A 16,582-nucleotide genomic window follows, 5' to 3' on the forward strand; every position below is an offset into this window, starting at 1 on the left:
ATGGCAAAAAGTAATAACAAAGTTCTTTACTTTTGTCACGGAGGATAGGAAATTCACAACTCAGTTCAAAATTTGGACGAACTTTATTTCCTTCAACTCACCATTCAAGGAATATCAAAAGATTTTTGAATCAATCATCCGTACATATACAAAATACCCCGCAATATCTGAGATATTAGAGCAATTTAAGAGTGGAAGTCGTACTTCTTCGAGTTGAATTTTGTTCTTTTTAATTTGAACAGTATGAATCAGAAAATATTGTCAAAATGTTTGTTTCTCATTAAACTTATTATGTGGAGAAAAACTGTTTTGCCAATTTTGAGTGGCACATGTCAAACTTCCCTTCAAGGTCTTTAGGATTTTATAATCTTCTCACGAATAATAAGTCGTCGTATTGCTTGGCATTAATTTGTACAATTTATAGATGACTCCCACAAAAATTGAACAACTTTGATAAAAAGTGTGTATAAAGACTATATATGATAACAAATTACTTTTAGGTGTGTTTAAAAACACATTTCGACAAATAAATACATGGATTAACTTATCAAGTTTAAAAAACAACGCTGAAATAGTTTTTAATACCTCAATAAAGTATGGATTGTAGGATTTTTATTGTGCTAAAGTGTAAGTTTTTAGGAGGGACGACTCAAAAAAAAAAAAAAATCCTGATGCCTAATACATTGTAATTCTAGTAAAAATTCCCAATGCCGATACATTTATATTCTGAATAATAGTAAAAAATAACATTTTGCTATCAGGCTTTCCATAATTTTATATGTATTGGGGGGAGGGAGGCTTGGCCGTTCATTTTCAATTTCAAATACAACATTTTTTGAATTTTTTTTTTCTAAAATCCACAACTATTATCAAAAATTTCAAAAATTAAAATTTTTGTAAAAAAATTATCAAATCCACAGTTGTTTGCAAAACAAATTTCAAATAAATATAGTTATTTAAAGAAAATTAATTTTTTTTTCAAAAAATCAGAATTTTTGTAAAAAAATTTATAAAATCCACAGATTGTTTCCAAAACATTTAATTTTTTTTTTTAATTTCGAAAATCCCAAGCTGTTCACAAACAAAATAATTTTCTGTAAAAAAATTCAAATATTGTAGAAAAATTTCAAATAAATATAGTTATTTAAAGAAAATTAAATTTTTTTCAAAAAATTTAAAAAAATCAGAATTTTTGTAAAAGAATTTATAAAATCCACAGTTGTTTCCAAAACATTTCATTTTTTTTTTTTAATTTCGAAAATCCCAAGCTGTCCACAAAAAAAATAATTTTTTGTAAAAAAGTTCAAAAATTGTAGACAAATTTCAAATAAACATAGTTATTTAAAGAAAGTTAAATTTTTTTGCAAAAAAATTCAAAAATTGTAGAAAAATTTCAAATAAATATAGTTATTTAAAGAAAATTAAATTTTTTTGCAAAAATTTCAAATATTACATTTTCTAGTAAAAAGCAAAAATTCCTTAATTTGGGGGAGTGTATTTTTTTTTCATAACTTAAAAAGTAAAAAAAAAAATAAAATACCTGTAATAAATAAGAATCGGTATCGCAATTAAACATTATTTTCCCGATGCTGATTTCGATTCTAGAAAAAATCACCCGATGTTCCGATTCCAATTAATCGTCCCATCACTATCTTTTAACATTTCATAACATGAATGCATTATACAGTAGCAAATTAATCATATCCTTCTGTAAACTTCCTGGTGGCTTCTATAGTTATATGTAACATACTTTTTAGGTGATATTAATTGTTTATATAGATTTTTCATACCATATCATGACAACATAATTACAGTTTAACTGTAACTATTCATGGGAGAAAACGGAGAATAATTTCAAAGTCAAATCTACCATTTCCTTGAATATAAAAGAAAATGACGTCACAAATAATAGTTAATATTCGATCAAATAAGTAGATTAATCATGATTAGAGATGGGTATTTCGTAGAGAGCGAGAAGAAGGGGGAAGAAAGTCTGTTGGTACTACTGAATTAATTAATGTGGAAGTTTGAGAGAAGTACAATTAAAGCATTCATTTTTAAGGGGCACCCTAATTTAAATTATAAATTATACAAATCTAATGTAAAATATATTTACTTTTATAGATAGATGAACAAAATATCACAAATTATTTGGTATGTGATGATCTTGTTTTTTATCTTGTTCGTCACACCTTACAGACACATCTATGAAAACATATACCGGGTGGTCCATTGAAATCTGAACACTAACCAATTAAATAATTAATGAAGGATGACTGATTGAAGTTAATTAATATTTCGATATATTCAAGCATAAACAATTAGTTACAAAACAAAACAAACATGAGCTCTTTAGCTTTCGTACAAGTCGAGAAAATGATCCTTGGATAGGATCAACGAATTTTCATTTGCGGACTCCAAGCAGCTGGAGGTCTCCTGGACCACTGGCAGCAAGTCTGAAACGTTGGAGAGGAGGAAGAGCTCTGTCAAAAAGGTCAAACTTGACTCGGAGAAGTTAAAGAAAACACCCCAGGCCAATTCCTTCAAGTCCATGAGGGTCCATGCAAGAGATCTCGGGGTTTCACACCAGACTGTCCAGAGTGCAATCAAAAAAGGGGGTGGAAAGAGCATTGAGAGGGTGGAGAAGCTACTTTTCCCTCAGCTGCAACATTCTTTTAAATGAGTCTTTTGAGTTCTTTTGCCCTCTTTTTTGACAGATCAGGGCCCCCCAGCCCTGATGCCAGCCCCCCCGGCTACACTTTTTGGGTGCATGCCGAGAGGAAGTCCTGCAGTGACCTTCATCCAAAGACGGATGCCCTCAAAGCCACGCCATGACAGAAGACTACATCCACAACAAGGACCATGACTTCCGGCGTCATCTGGAAGCCCTCATTGCTGCTAAGGGCGGTACATTAATGGTCAAGAGAGCTCAGACAAACATCTGTTTATAATATTAATTTTGTTGAAATTATATCTTGTTGTAGTATAACATTCAAAGTGTTCAGATTTTAATGAACCACTCGGTATTGTCTGACATTAAACTGTTTCGTGACGTCAAAAAAAAGATGTTTTTTTATATAAATATAGTTTTTCTTCACAAGTCCTTTGGTATTTAGGGATGTTAAGAGGATTTATAATATTAGTAAATGATCCAATATTTATCAATTAAGAAAGTGGGGAATATTTTATATTATAGAGCATATTTGCGTGACGTCAGCATTTTTGATGTTCACCATTTTGGGTGCCTAAACAATCAAGTTTTATAGAAATATAAATTCTTTTTTTCAATAATATTAAGAAAAATAGGGAAATATTGGATGTGAAATGTGACCAATATATAAAAAAACTGAAATTTTACTGCCTTTCAAAAATATATCCATAAATAACAAAAGTGCGGGAAAACATTTAGTAAGCATTTTAGCACGTTGTCCGTGAAATACAATTGGGCAATAAAAAATTATCAACCTACAAAATAAATACTAACTTACTCAAACAATCATTTATCTTTTGAAATATGCATTTACACTCCTTATTTTCTTCTTCGCTTACCAACTGTAGATGAAGTAATAAGTCCCCCTTTATCATTGTCCAAGAATTATATAATTAATAAGTCCCCCTTTTTCATTGTCCAAGAATTATATAATAAATAAATTAAATATATCTAATTTTTATTCCTTTGATTGTTCACATGGAGTTGCACTGATTAAGTATAAGTAAACATTATTGTATTACATTTACTGGATATAAATATGGAATCTTCTTTGAAGGTCATATACATAAAGTATATTTCCTTCTCTAGGAACGCCCCTGGCACGAACCTACACACATTAAGTTCAAGAGAATAAATTCGACTAAGCGCGTTATTCATTGACCTACGTCGTTCCATATACATATAACTAATTAATTATTGTGTGCTCCAATAGTGATGGATCCAAGGACCGGTACTGATCCGAGGACAGGGAGTTGGGAACCACTAGTTCTGAGGCTGGACGGGACCGAACAAATAAGACAACACTATCGTCACAGACTGTTAGAGGCGCCTCTTTCAGACTGAGAGAACAAGAACTTGTTTTCAAAACTGGGAAATTTTAGCCAGAAGGACAGTTCGCCCACTCGAGACAGCCTGCTACCAATTTTGCAGCATCTGTTTAAGATTGATCAGTGTTAGAGGACAAGAAAAATGCGGAATTAGCGATAGCGGAATGCAATAAAATAGGTGGATTAGCGTTTAAAAATTATCAGAGGCCCATTTGTAAAGATAAAACTCCAAATGTGGAAATGAACATTTAAAAATAGATATATTCACTCCAATTTGTTTTCACATCCATCACACACAACGTAAATAATATGTAACCTTTTTCCAACGCAATTTTCATCCCATTACAAAACTGATAACATATTTTGCTGCGTTGCTCGTAAATGAATAAATAAAAAGTATATATTTTCTTAGAATTATGTAACAAACTATATTCATAGTCTTCTGGTGATAAAGGGACCCAGTTTAAAATTAGTTAGTGTTCTTCAATATTTACAAATTGGGTTGTATGTCTAAATATTTCCAAATCCAATATTTTTCAAATAACCTTAGAGTTCTGCAAGGGAATTTAATTTTTTGTAGGAATAAAATATATTATTGAAGGAAAATAATTTAATGTATCCGGTGTTTCTGATATTTATGGATGAATTAAATAAATATTTTCAACATAACATTTGGATATATGGCACTGACTCCGGCTACGGGCACTGCTTCAAAGTGTTAGTTGTCCAAATATCTCGAAAAAGTCGAGATCCGTCTTCTCCTATGACAATAATATACTCCTTATAATATAATTTCCTTTTTTTAAAAGGTTGCAATAATTAAATTTCAAATATCCGCTGTCGTTGACTACAATTTCAAGATAGAAAGAAAAAATAGGACGCGCGGGCAAACTTGTACAATAAACAAGCACATACTATGCTTACGGTTGTGTTCTACTTTGTATTAAAGCAACTATGTAGGAAATTTTTAAGTCATTCAAAAGTGTATTTGTTTAAAAAACTTTTTAAACACTTGGTAAATATTTTTACTTTTTTTTATTAAAAAAAATCACTACATTTGAGAAATAAAGGGCCTTGCTTTGAAAAAATCACAAGTGTCAATAATTAAATTACATTGATCTTGTAATTTTTGATAACATTTTTCAAGAAATAAACATTTCAAGGTCTGATAAAGTCTTTTTTTATCATGAATCAAGGACAAAATCGGAATTATCGAATATACATAAATATTAACTATAACATGAGACGAACACAAATTATACAAGCTGATGATGGATGTCTATAAAAGCCTTGCTTTGTGTCAAAATCCAATTACCTACCTTCAAAATAGTAAAATGATTTAAACAGTTTTTTATTATAATTGAATACAATATAAAAGGTGATATTAAATATCCGAAATTGTCTAGTTACAGACGGAAAAATTAATTCTACTAAATATTATAATTAATAAGTGTTTTTATAGCATTAAAAATCATATCAATTGGAGTTGATAGTTGATCCTCTGCTGAGAATGGACAAGTCCTATTTCATATGATGTGATGAATAATGAGCCAGGGAGTACTTTAATCTCTAGCGCGCTCACTCGCTATGTTTTATCTACATACGGTTGTTTTCAAATGTCATTACGTTTCACATTCATTGTTTTTTAATCCCCAATTCCCCCAATCCCCAATTCTACTCTGAGTCCAAGAAGAACCTACAATTACAACTTTGCAACAAATCCTAAGGGTTACTCTCCGTTTTTTATGACCACACACGAACATTCAAACAGGTTTTGATGTATAATTGAATCTATTCAGGAAAGGATGTTCACTACTCAGGAATTAAAAAATAATGACAACTGCTAAGGAAAAGAAAATTCCTTTTTCAGATACCAATGAAATCAGCTAAAAAAGTCAGAGGCTTTACATGACTGTTTAAAAGTATTGATTAAAGCAGTCATTGATTTAACAAATAAGATGGGGAATTGATTGAAAAATTTATGATTGGAATTTGAAATATAAAAGAGCTTTCATTTGATTTCCCAAAAAATAAAATAATTGTCCCTAGCCCTCTCACGATAAAACCGGCTCTGACAGAGATTGGGATTTGGGTCCCGTACAAACAGGTATACAAGGTGCTTTGATATAGTTAAGACTGTTCGAAACAGTATAACTATAAAACGTTACATGGGTAACAAATAGGTTAAGCTAGCTTTGAATGGACTATTCTTATTATTATCGACAGAACAGTATTTTATTAGAGTTACTTACTGAGTGGTTAATTAAAATCTGAACAATTTGAATTTTAAACTTGAACAAGATATATTTAATAAATTAACTATAGAATTTCAACAAAATTAATATTATAAATAGATTTTTTGTCAGAGCTATTTTATTCATTAATGTAGCCTCGCCCTTAACGATAAGGATGGCGTCCAGGAGGATAGACTTGCATCCGATGCGGATGTGGTCTTCTGTCATGGTGCACCAATGCTTGCTGACAGTGGTTTTGAGGGCCTCAATGTTTGGATAACAGACACTGGAAACCTTCCCCTCGGCATGCATACAAAAGGTGTAATCTAAGGTTTGGCATCAAGGCTGTAGAGGGCCAAAAGACTCATACAAAAAAGTCTTGCAACGGGGTTTATTTCATGTCTGGTGTCTCAAGTGGCTTCTCCAGCCTGGCAAAGCTCTTTCAACCCTTTTTTTTTAGCTCTCTGGATAGTTTCATGTAAAACCCCAAGATGACAGCGTAGACGGTGGTCATGGAGACGCCCAACTTCTTGGAGTGCACGAATGGAAACTTGTCGACCCCTTTTAAGTGATATTTTCTCCCCTTGTACGTAAGCTCAGGTTTGTTTTGTCTTGTAACTAACCCTTAATGCTTTATATTATTGAAATATAAACCTTCAGTAATTATTGAATTAGTAAGTGGTCAGATTTGAATAGACCACCCGGTACAACAACTTATATATAGTTTGTTTTTTTTATAAAAAAGAACACATTTAATGTTTTTTAAGTCATTAAGAGATGTAATTTTAACATAAAATGTATTTTTACAAAAATCCGTTAGTTCAGAGTTGGAAATGTATGCTAACCTGTGATACGCCTAGATAAATAATTAACTTTTCATAAAATATAAAGTAATATTTTATGTGTGTATACATTTTTATTGCTTTTTGATAAGACTTTGTAGAAAATATATATAATATAAACGACCCATTTTTGATAAAAACTTCTTAATTAGTGGGAAAATGTATATATTTGTAGTTTTGATAAATTTCAACTACAATAATATGTAATTAAAAACATGACTTTCAGTCATTAAATCACTTCAGTGACAATAAAGATTAGACGAATTCACATTTTCTCGGATTTGGTTCGGTTTGGAGTAATAAAGAAAATATCAGGTATCCAAACTTTCGAATCTAGATTAGAAGCCAAAGTTAGAAGAATACTTGTCTCGAATTTATGAGTATTTTACCCGAATTTTGGATCTTTATAATCTAAAAATTGCTCAAGAATTTAAAAAAAATAAAAAATTGTGGAAATTGCTATTAGAAATCTATAGCTAGTCACAAAAACTAAATTTATTGAAATAAATTTAAATATTAAATTTTGACATTTATTTTTAAGAAAATAAATCTTTAATAAAAGTTTTTTATCCGTTACTTTTTGAGTAAAATTTTATCTGGAGCCTAAAACCACTTTTCCAAATACATTAGAAGCCCTTAGCTATTTAGAACTCAGATAAAAATGAATCGTCATAGCGATGTAAAAAAAAAAAAATCATTGGAAAACGCTGCATTTTCACAATAAAAAACTCGGTTCAACTTTGTCAGTTCCAGTTCTTGAACCGCTAGACCGATAAAGGAACTACCAACTGATTAGTAGACTTATTTCTGTTTCTTTTCGGAAGAAAGGTTGAATAATACAAGTAAGGTAACAATGTGTGTGATGCAACTGTTTATCTAGATAGCACTCCAAGCACTAATCAAGGTAAATAGAAATGCTACGTTAAATCAAGATAATATCTTTTGTTTACACTAGGATTAAGTAATGCTCTAAGCTTTTTAAGATCCAAAAAATCCATTGGACCTTTTTTTAAGATCCGTAAAAATTTTAAGTATTCGAAGCAAGTTTGGGTCTTGGCCCTTTTTGGATAATACAAGATTACTTATACCGTACGTACCTAAGTACTTCGAATCCGATGTCACGACCCGGACCATCTCTGATTGACACATTGACTAAATTTATAAGGATTTATTTTTTATTTCATATCTTTCTATTAAGATTAATCAATTCATTTGGTACTTTTTAATTACCCTCCCTCAAAAATTAATCACTTTTAAAAAAAATAATATTTCACTTCATTTTTTAAAGGTTCTTCATGTGGCCTTTTTGAGAGGGTCTATATCTAAATACGTGTTTTGTTTTTTTTAGGAAACAAATATATATTTTGCTTTTTAGAACCTATTTCAAAAAAGAAAATAGTGTATCCTTTTTTCAAATTTGTTTCTACTCCATCCTTATCCACATGTGGATTCAAGTTTTTTTTTTTTTAAACCTGGAGTAGAGGTGTTTAATTTTTAACTTTTTTCGAATTTTGATCTCGGATAGAGCGGAAAAGTTGTCCTATGGTATGAAAAGGACCTATCCAAAATTATATTGTCCTATTTGGTCATCTTTAACTCGCACAACTCGATCAAATAAAAATAAAAAACCTTTACTTAGTCAAATAGATACTAAGAATTTTTTTTAGTTATTTTCCATTAATTAAAATTGATAAACATTTTATTAACCTATAAAAAATGTTTAAAAATTGTTTTGTTTTTTAAATTTCCTAAAGAATAAAAAAAAAGGGGCAAAAATTATTTTTTCAGGAATAAATCCTCTTCCAATTAATTAATTTGAACATCTTGCGTTGGTTTAGAATCCTTGCATATCACCAGATCTGATTGTACCAATTTTAGTTCTCCAGCAAAATTATTACCAGTTGATTTATTTGTTTTCAAAGAATTTCATAAATTTCAAATTAAAAAAATATATTCAAAAAATAGTTTTTTGTATATTTGTACTTGAAGCAATTAACGGATTTTCATAAATTGCAGTCATAAAAATTCAATGGACAACATGCTCGGAAGAAATTATTCTCTTGAACTGTATTTTGCATCTCGGTGGTTCCTAGAGAAGGAAACATATGTATATGGAGTTCAAAGAAGATTCCTAGGTCAGATGGAATAAATGTAATACTATAATTTTTATTTAAACTTAATCAATGCAACTCCATCTAATCAATTAAAGGAACATTATTTAAAAAGAGAGAAAAAACTAAGGAGCAAAATTGTAATTAGTTTTATTCAAATGAAACATTTTCTCCATTTTTTTTAGTCAAACGCAAATCCCTTACTACTCCAACATATGATTGCGACTGACTATATTTCTAAGAATACTCTAGACTCCCGTCTGTAGAAAGCACTCACATGAAAAAAGTATGTTTTGTTGCAGAACCCTGTAAATGTACTTTAATATGCATATTTAAATCCATTTACACAAAAGATAGACGAGAATTCTTTTATCAGAGGAAGATATTAATACCACAACAACCTATTAAAGAAGGGAAAAAAAGAGCACACGTGCTAGCGCTTGTTCCTTTTGTAATCTCCAAATTGTATTTTTCTCTACAAAAATCCCATCCATAACTATTAGCATCTTAAGCTCAAAAGAATGATAAATTCTTCAAATTAGCCTTAATCAAGGATAGTGGAAACCTAGGTATTATCGTAAACGAAATATACTTGAGGTTTTACTGAATGATCAATTAAATTGGGAAACTGTTGTTGCATTTAATATTTAGTATTAATAATGCTATGTACGTAGACTGTAGAGGCTTTTTTCAAGGAGAGATAACAAGGACATGGCCGATTTTAAGTCCCATGTTAAGAATTGTTACATCCCCACTATTTACAAATTCAACAAAATGTAGAAAAATCCAAAGAACATACATTAATTTTGCTAAAGTAGGTCATAGCCTGTCAACGCACTTGTAGTGTAGCCAACTTGTATTGTAAAAGTATTGTAAGTTAGTTGTTACATATGTATATAGATATATTTTAGTATCTAGTCCAATTTTCAGTATATTTACTTTATACACATTAAATTATTTTCAATCTGGAATAACAGATATGGAAAATCACAGAGAAAGACAACAAGACATCTTATCTTTCAACAGAGCACGCTGAGACACTTGAAAAGAGCAAATAAGATTATAAATTTTGAAATTTTTTGAACGCGGACAAACAAACTTCCAAACAATGTCCCAGCTTCAGTGAAACATGTCTTTAGCACAAAAAAAAACAACTGGAATCATGGTTTTGGGTGTTGCGGAGCCTGCCTTCCCATTTTGTAGAGAGGAAGGAGTGGCTCAATGCAGATCAAACTTCATCGAACACATCAAACTTCTGGATACGAAAGTGCTATCTTGGGCCAGAGAAAAGTTGGGAACCAATTTTTTTCACTCAAGACAAAGGTACGTGTCATAAACACGTTATTACTTAGCCCTTCCAGGCAGACAACTTTCCAGACTTTTGGGACCTCAACATGTGCCAGCACTCATCTCTAGACACGAACATCTTATGTTACTTAGGTTCGTCTGAAAGAGAAGGCTTGCGCTACTCCTTAGAGGAATCTCTAGTCTCTAGAGGCTTCCATCAAGAAGGAGTATACCATTCTCGATCGAATCTGACAACACAGTTATGGCTTGCTAGGCATATAGAACTCGTATTCAGACAATTATTAGAACTGAGGGATCACATATTGAATAAAGGTTGTACTAAATACTATTTTCAGATGATTTTGTTGAATAAATGACCTCAGAACGCCTTTCAATTAAGTTTTACTTTCGAAAAAAGTAAAATGTGTTCCACTAGATAAGATACACCCTGGACATATACAAATCATTATGAATTTCAAATTATAAAAATTGCATTAAAACATTAAGGTACTTAATAGGGGCAAATAGGAAATTATGTTATATTTCACTCAAATATTCAAACTTATAAATACAGATAGACATGTTTATTGATCTTCACACCCTCGGCAATGAAGATCAAGGGTGTCTTCATCCCATAAGATTTGATGTCCACCCAGACCATCACCGAGGCTAGTTTTTGGCTCCTGAATACGCTGCACTTGTTCAGGGGAATGTCATTTATGCTTTGACCCAACATTGGTTTTTGTGGCTATTGTAAGTCAGTTTGAGGGCAAAGATCTTCTCGTCAGTCTAAAAGATTGAAATTTGCGTACAAGAATTGAGAAATTCCAGAAACAGCTTTGCTTGGGTCAGCCTATTTCAACAAACAGTTTCATCTTCAGGTCCTCTCCAACCGTCCTACGTATTATTTCTAGAGACACAGCAATCTCATGAAAAATCTCATTTTTTTTGTTTTTTGCTTAAATATTTCGACAAATTAAAATATTTTTCTACCTATTAATTCCTTATTATTAGAATAACACTTAATAAATAAAATTTCTTCGACGAAATTGAATCATACTTGATAATTACTTGTAGAGCATTCTTTCAAGTTTTAGCCCCAAAAAAAGAAATCCTCTGAATATATGTTTCCTCTTTCCAAAGCTCCACGATTAATTACTTAATTAACAAATTAAGGTCTCCAATGAACGATGTCAGTGTGTTAATCATTAATCCCTTTTTAACAACAAATAATTATTTTCTTTTACAATTAATTACATAACAAAGTACTTTATCTAGAAAATGAAGCATAATTTGGTCTCTGAAACACAATTTTATTCAATAAAGCCACCCCAAGACACATTACAAAATTTGTTTAAAATACTAACAGCAGCCACTAAAAAAAATCAGCTATCTATCCCTCCCAAAAAATGATAAATTATAAGATAGTGTAGTAGATAAAATCTACAAATTGAAAATGATTTTTATCTATAAAAGGGCAAATTGACATACAAGCTTTTGCAAAATATCACATTCATTTTCTTAGTTATCTAGCCTTGCTTTTTATCTGTATTTGAATTCATTGATAGAGGTTAGTGAGTGCCAATGATTTATTTAAAAGATATGTAGATCTAGGTGAGAGGGAGCTTTGCCTCAAATATGTTCGCTATGCTACATACTTACCGCCCAGCACTTTTGCCGACAAAAGTTACAAAATAAATATTATACAGATAATTTGTCAAATAGATACAAAATTTTCAGTACTACTATGAATCTTAAAACTATGCACGTGCAACATTCCGCATGGTGCTAAGCCATTCGTGAATGCCTTTTTGGAGATGGATCTTCTAGTTAATCAATATTCAATTCAAATTTACTTGATTTAAGGCCCTACAAAAAATGGCTCAATTAATCTAAAGTACTGTTGTAGGCTAAAAATTAGTAGACGACTTGAACTACCTTTATCGAATTGACAAAAAGTGTGGACAAAACACTTATTAGATGCACGATATTAAGAAGTGTAATGGAAGAATATACACACTCTTTCTCTCTCCTTTTCCCAAGTTCGAATAGTGATGGAACGGTAAAATAAACTTCAGGATTATAAAGATAGTTATTTATTTTATTGGAATTATGGAAGTCAATTAGTTATTTCATACCTAGGCATTGTCTTCAATTAAATAAAACTAAAAAGTTAACATGTCACTATTTACTATATAAGATATATTTTATAAATTTTGACAGCGAGTGTGCTGAGTAGCAAGTATGTAGTAGGTCAAACATGTCGGAGACACGGCACATGTTTTGGTAGGGATCAGCTACAATCAGCTGTGACAAGGGAGGAGAATGAAATATACAAAGGCATTACTTTCCTAATTCTACTCTGAACAAGGACATACAGTTTACATAATTTACATAATGTTTCATCAAGTTTTGAATTTAGGAAGGATGTTCACTACACAGGACTTCAATTATATTGACAACTGCGAAGGAAATTCAGAATACACATCCCAAAATAAAATAAAAAATGAGCCGCGTAAAAAATTCATAGGATTTACCACTACCTAAATAGCAAGAACATATAGGCTGTAATTATTCCATTGCCTATCCTCTATTCTACCCGGAGTTTATTAAGTACTTAGACTTCAACTCCCGAGCAACCCCTCATTGTTACTCTCCATCTCTTATGAGTACACGAACTAGTTATTAGTTTATATTTAGATGTTTTGGCATCAAGAATTAAATAATAACAGCTTGGGAAAAAAAAGCCTGTTCAGAGTGAAATAAAAAAATCCGAACCCACATTCTAGGATAGATAAAATACATCTCTGTACATCAATACTCCTAACTGGCTCGGGTTAAGCATGATTTCTTCCTCGTGTGGACGTAAAACATTTTGAATTCGAATAAAAGAATTACAGGAGTTCCACTTTGGACGGCCCTAAGTTTTAATATGGGATCAGAGTGTCAAATTTTTTAGGACAGCCACATCCCTAGTTTATATGCAAAAAGTTTCCATGAAGTACAAGTATTTCTGCTATTTAACAGATCAATAACAGTTATTTGTACAATTTGACAACAAAGGCTGTACAAAAGTCAAACGTTTTAGTGATATTTTATACGAACAATGAATCATTGAACTGTTACGACTGTATTTATACATAATGAAAGAAGATTTGTCATCATTCCACGATATTTATTTTACTTGTAAATAGAATCGAAATACAGTATAAATATATAATATCAATGCAAATCCTATATCAAATATTTGCCTCTATGTAGTTCGAATCTATTTAATCAACTAATTAAAAATATCGAATACAAGACAAATCACAGATATAACAAATGATCCTATGTACATTGAATTCTCTTAGCAACTACTAATCTATTGTTACATTATATTTCATATATGGCTTTACCTATGCTGTATCTCACAACCTTTCTTGCAAAAAAGAAATAAGAAAGGAAGACGTAAAATCAGGTGGTTTAACAGGGGCTGCAAAACAGGGAATATGTCCAACACACTTTTCGAGAAGTACTACTATTATAAACATAGATGTATTATCCTGTCCATTTTTAAGCCGGCCAGTTTTTTGGAATTGGTAATCTGAAGAATGAATTTTCCTTCCCTTAGCAGTTGTCTTTATTATTTAATTCCTGAGTAGTACTTTCCTAAATAGATTCAATTACATATTCAAAACCTGACTGCTCATAAAAAACGGAATAGACCCCTCAGGATTTGTAGTGGAGTTATAATTGTAAGTACTTTTGGGACTCGGAGTAGAATTGGGGATCGACATCGGAGCTCAAGTCCTAGTTTATTTCCTTCTCTCCTTCTTCTCTTGTCACAACTGAATGTAGCTGATCTAATTAAATGTGCTGAGCATCATTCTTTCTCTCCTCCAAAACATTCTTCAAATTGTCAGGTGTACCATGCTAATTTTTTGTTTCTTTTTTTAACATGATTTTTATTACTAATCAAGAAAAGCAAGTTATGTTTTAAAATAAAAAATCTAAGCACGTCAGCTATACATTGGATTAGGTGTCGTCACGTAACTACTGGAGCTTGCTTGATAAAACGTATGGAACACAAAGATTTGTAATTGATATATAAATTGAATATTATGTGTAGAATACCAGGGCATTAATATTTTTGTAGTTTATTTTATGCATATTATCTTCCAATTAACTATAGAGTACCTTTGTACAGTTCCAAGAATTTTACAAAATAAATATTCAGTGTACATGTAGGACCTTCAGGGGCAATATTCATTTTGTCTATCTCCATTGGAGTATCCCACAGTTACACTTTTCCCCCGTTCTTTAATTTTCATATCCTGTTTTATTCAATGTTGAGTTTCCAATGAAGAGCCGGGAGTAAAGCAAGTTTCGTTATATGCAGCAAAAGTTTTGCAATTTTGAAAGAGAACAATTTTCGCCGTCATTCTGAAACAGAACATCTATCAACATATTTAAAGTTTTCTGGAAAGTTACGTTCTGAGTATTTGATTTAGAAACTCAAAGAAACTTCTTCGCAATAATTTTTTTTTTTTTTTTTTTTTGCTCATTGGTTTGCAAGCAAAAGACTTGTTGTAAGAGAAGCAGAGAGAAAGAAAACTTTTTGTGATTATTTTAGAGCTACTTGACTTTCCCAAACTGAAGAACTTTGGCGCTGGGGATGGGATAAATGTTTGGAACAACTTATGTCTGTGAGTAAAAATTTTCAAAAATGAATCATGTGAAGTCAACACATCGAACGCGTTTTACTGATGAACGTTTAAAAGCAATTCTCTTAATTGAATGCACCCATTCCAAACCAATCATGTGTTATATCTTGAAAGCCAAACATCAGTTTCACAAATCTCACTAAGCTTTTTTGCCACTTAGTTTGTAAGTTTCGAATATGTGGCAATTATGCCTGATATAACTATCTCACACATGATTAACATGACATGTTAAACTTAGTTTTTCGTCTTTCCTCTCAGAGCTTCCGCTCTGGGTTGCAAGTATTAAACAGAAGGATTATGCGGTCCGTGATCATCACTATTTTAGTTATCAAAGTTGATGTTAGTGTTTTTGTCGACAAAATAGAGTATATAGCTCTAATTAAATATTTGTTTAGAAAGTGAAACCTTTAAATAGATTCAAACAGTAGCAGACATATAAAGGGTCTGTTGTGTTAAAATTTGACGCGTATAAGTCAATCCAACTCGGAGTAATTAAGCCAAAAACAAGGATTGGCTCGTGAACAATTATTTTGCAGAGACAAACGCTGTGCACTATTTAGACGGGTTACAGAGATGGGATCATCGCTGGGAGAAGTTTGTAGAGTTACAAGAAGACTATGTTGATAAAAAAATAAAAAACTCAGAAAAAATGTTTTGTAAATGACTTTTTCAGAGACTCAAACATCACCTCTCACATTGATCCGTGTTGCTATAGATTATTATAGAGTATCATAAAAATTAATTGCGAAGAGAGGAAGTTCAATTTATTGATTATTATCACAAGTATGAAAGGTTCACCTGTATACATATATCCATATTCTTGAATGAGATGCATGTGCGTAGATATATATTGTGGTCTGATGTAACAAGTGATAAATCGCTCTCATTAATATAAATATACATATCTATGTACTCTCATATGTGGCCCGTTCACAGAAAAAAAATTGATGTATAGTAGAGTGGTTTGATATTCAACATTCTTCAAATTTTGATTACGGCTAGTTCAGAAAATTTGGGATTTGGTAAAAAAGTTACATATGCGAAATTTCATTTTTTTTATGACGTCATCTGCAGGAAGCACATTTTGTTCAAAGTTTGTAGGAAGATTATTTTATGTTTATTAAGTATGATGGATATTATTCTAACCTCTAAAAAATATTATTAAAGTTGTTTTTTTTTCTAAATTGCCCCCTGGATCAAATAGAGAGAAGAACAAAAATTTAAATATACAAAAGTGATCCACGCTATTTTTATCATTTTTGTTAGATAGGATAATTTTAGAAAAAAACAACTTAATTCACATTTTTTAAAGGCTAACAAATTATCTATAAAAATTATTTTGTACAGAATCTAAAAATGTCTTC

The 16,582-nt window shown here is 31.1% G+C and overlaps 1 protein-coding gene across 2 annotated transcripts in view; it reads right to left on the reverse strand.

The window, feature by feature from the left end:
- Nucleotides 1-16,582, reverse strand: part of LOC121122175 (protein amalgam) — a 177,283-nt gene that overhangs the window by 67,946 nt on the left and 92,755 nt on the right. The gene's annotated exons all lie outside the window — the stretch shown is intronic.

Source organism: Lepeophtheirus salmonis, chromosome 7 (assembly GCF_016086655.4).
Source record: "Lepeophtheirus salmonis chromosome 7, UVic_Lsal_1.4, whole genome shotgun sequence".
NCBI lineage: Eukaryota > Metazoa > Arthropoda > Copepoda > Siphonostomatoida > Caligidae > Lepeophtheirus > Lepeophtheirus salmonis.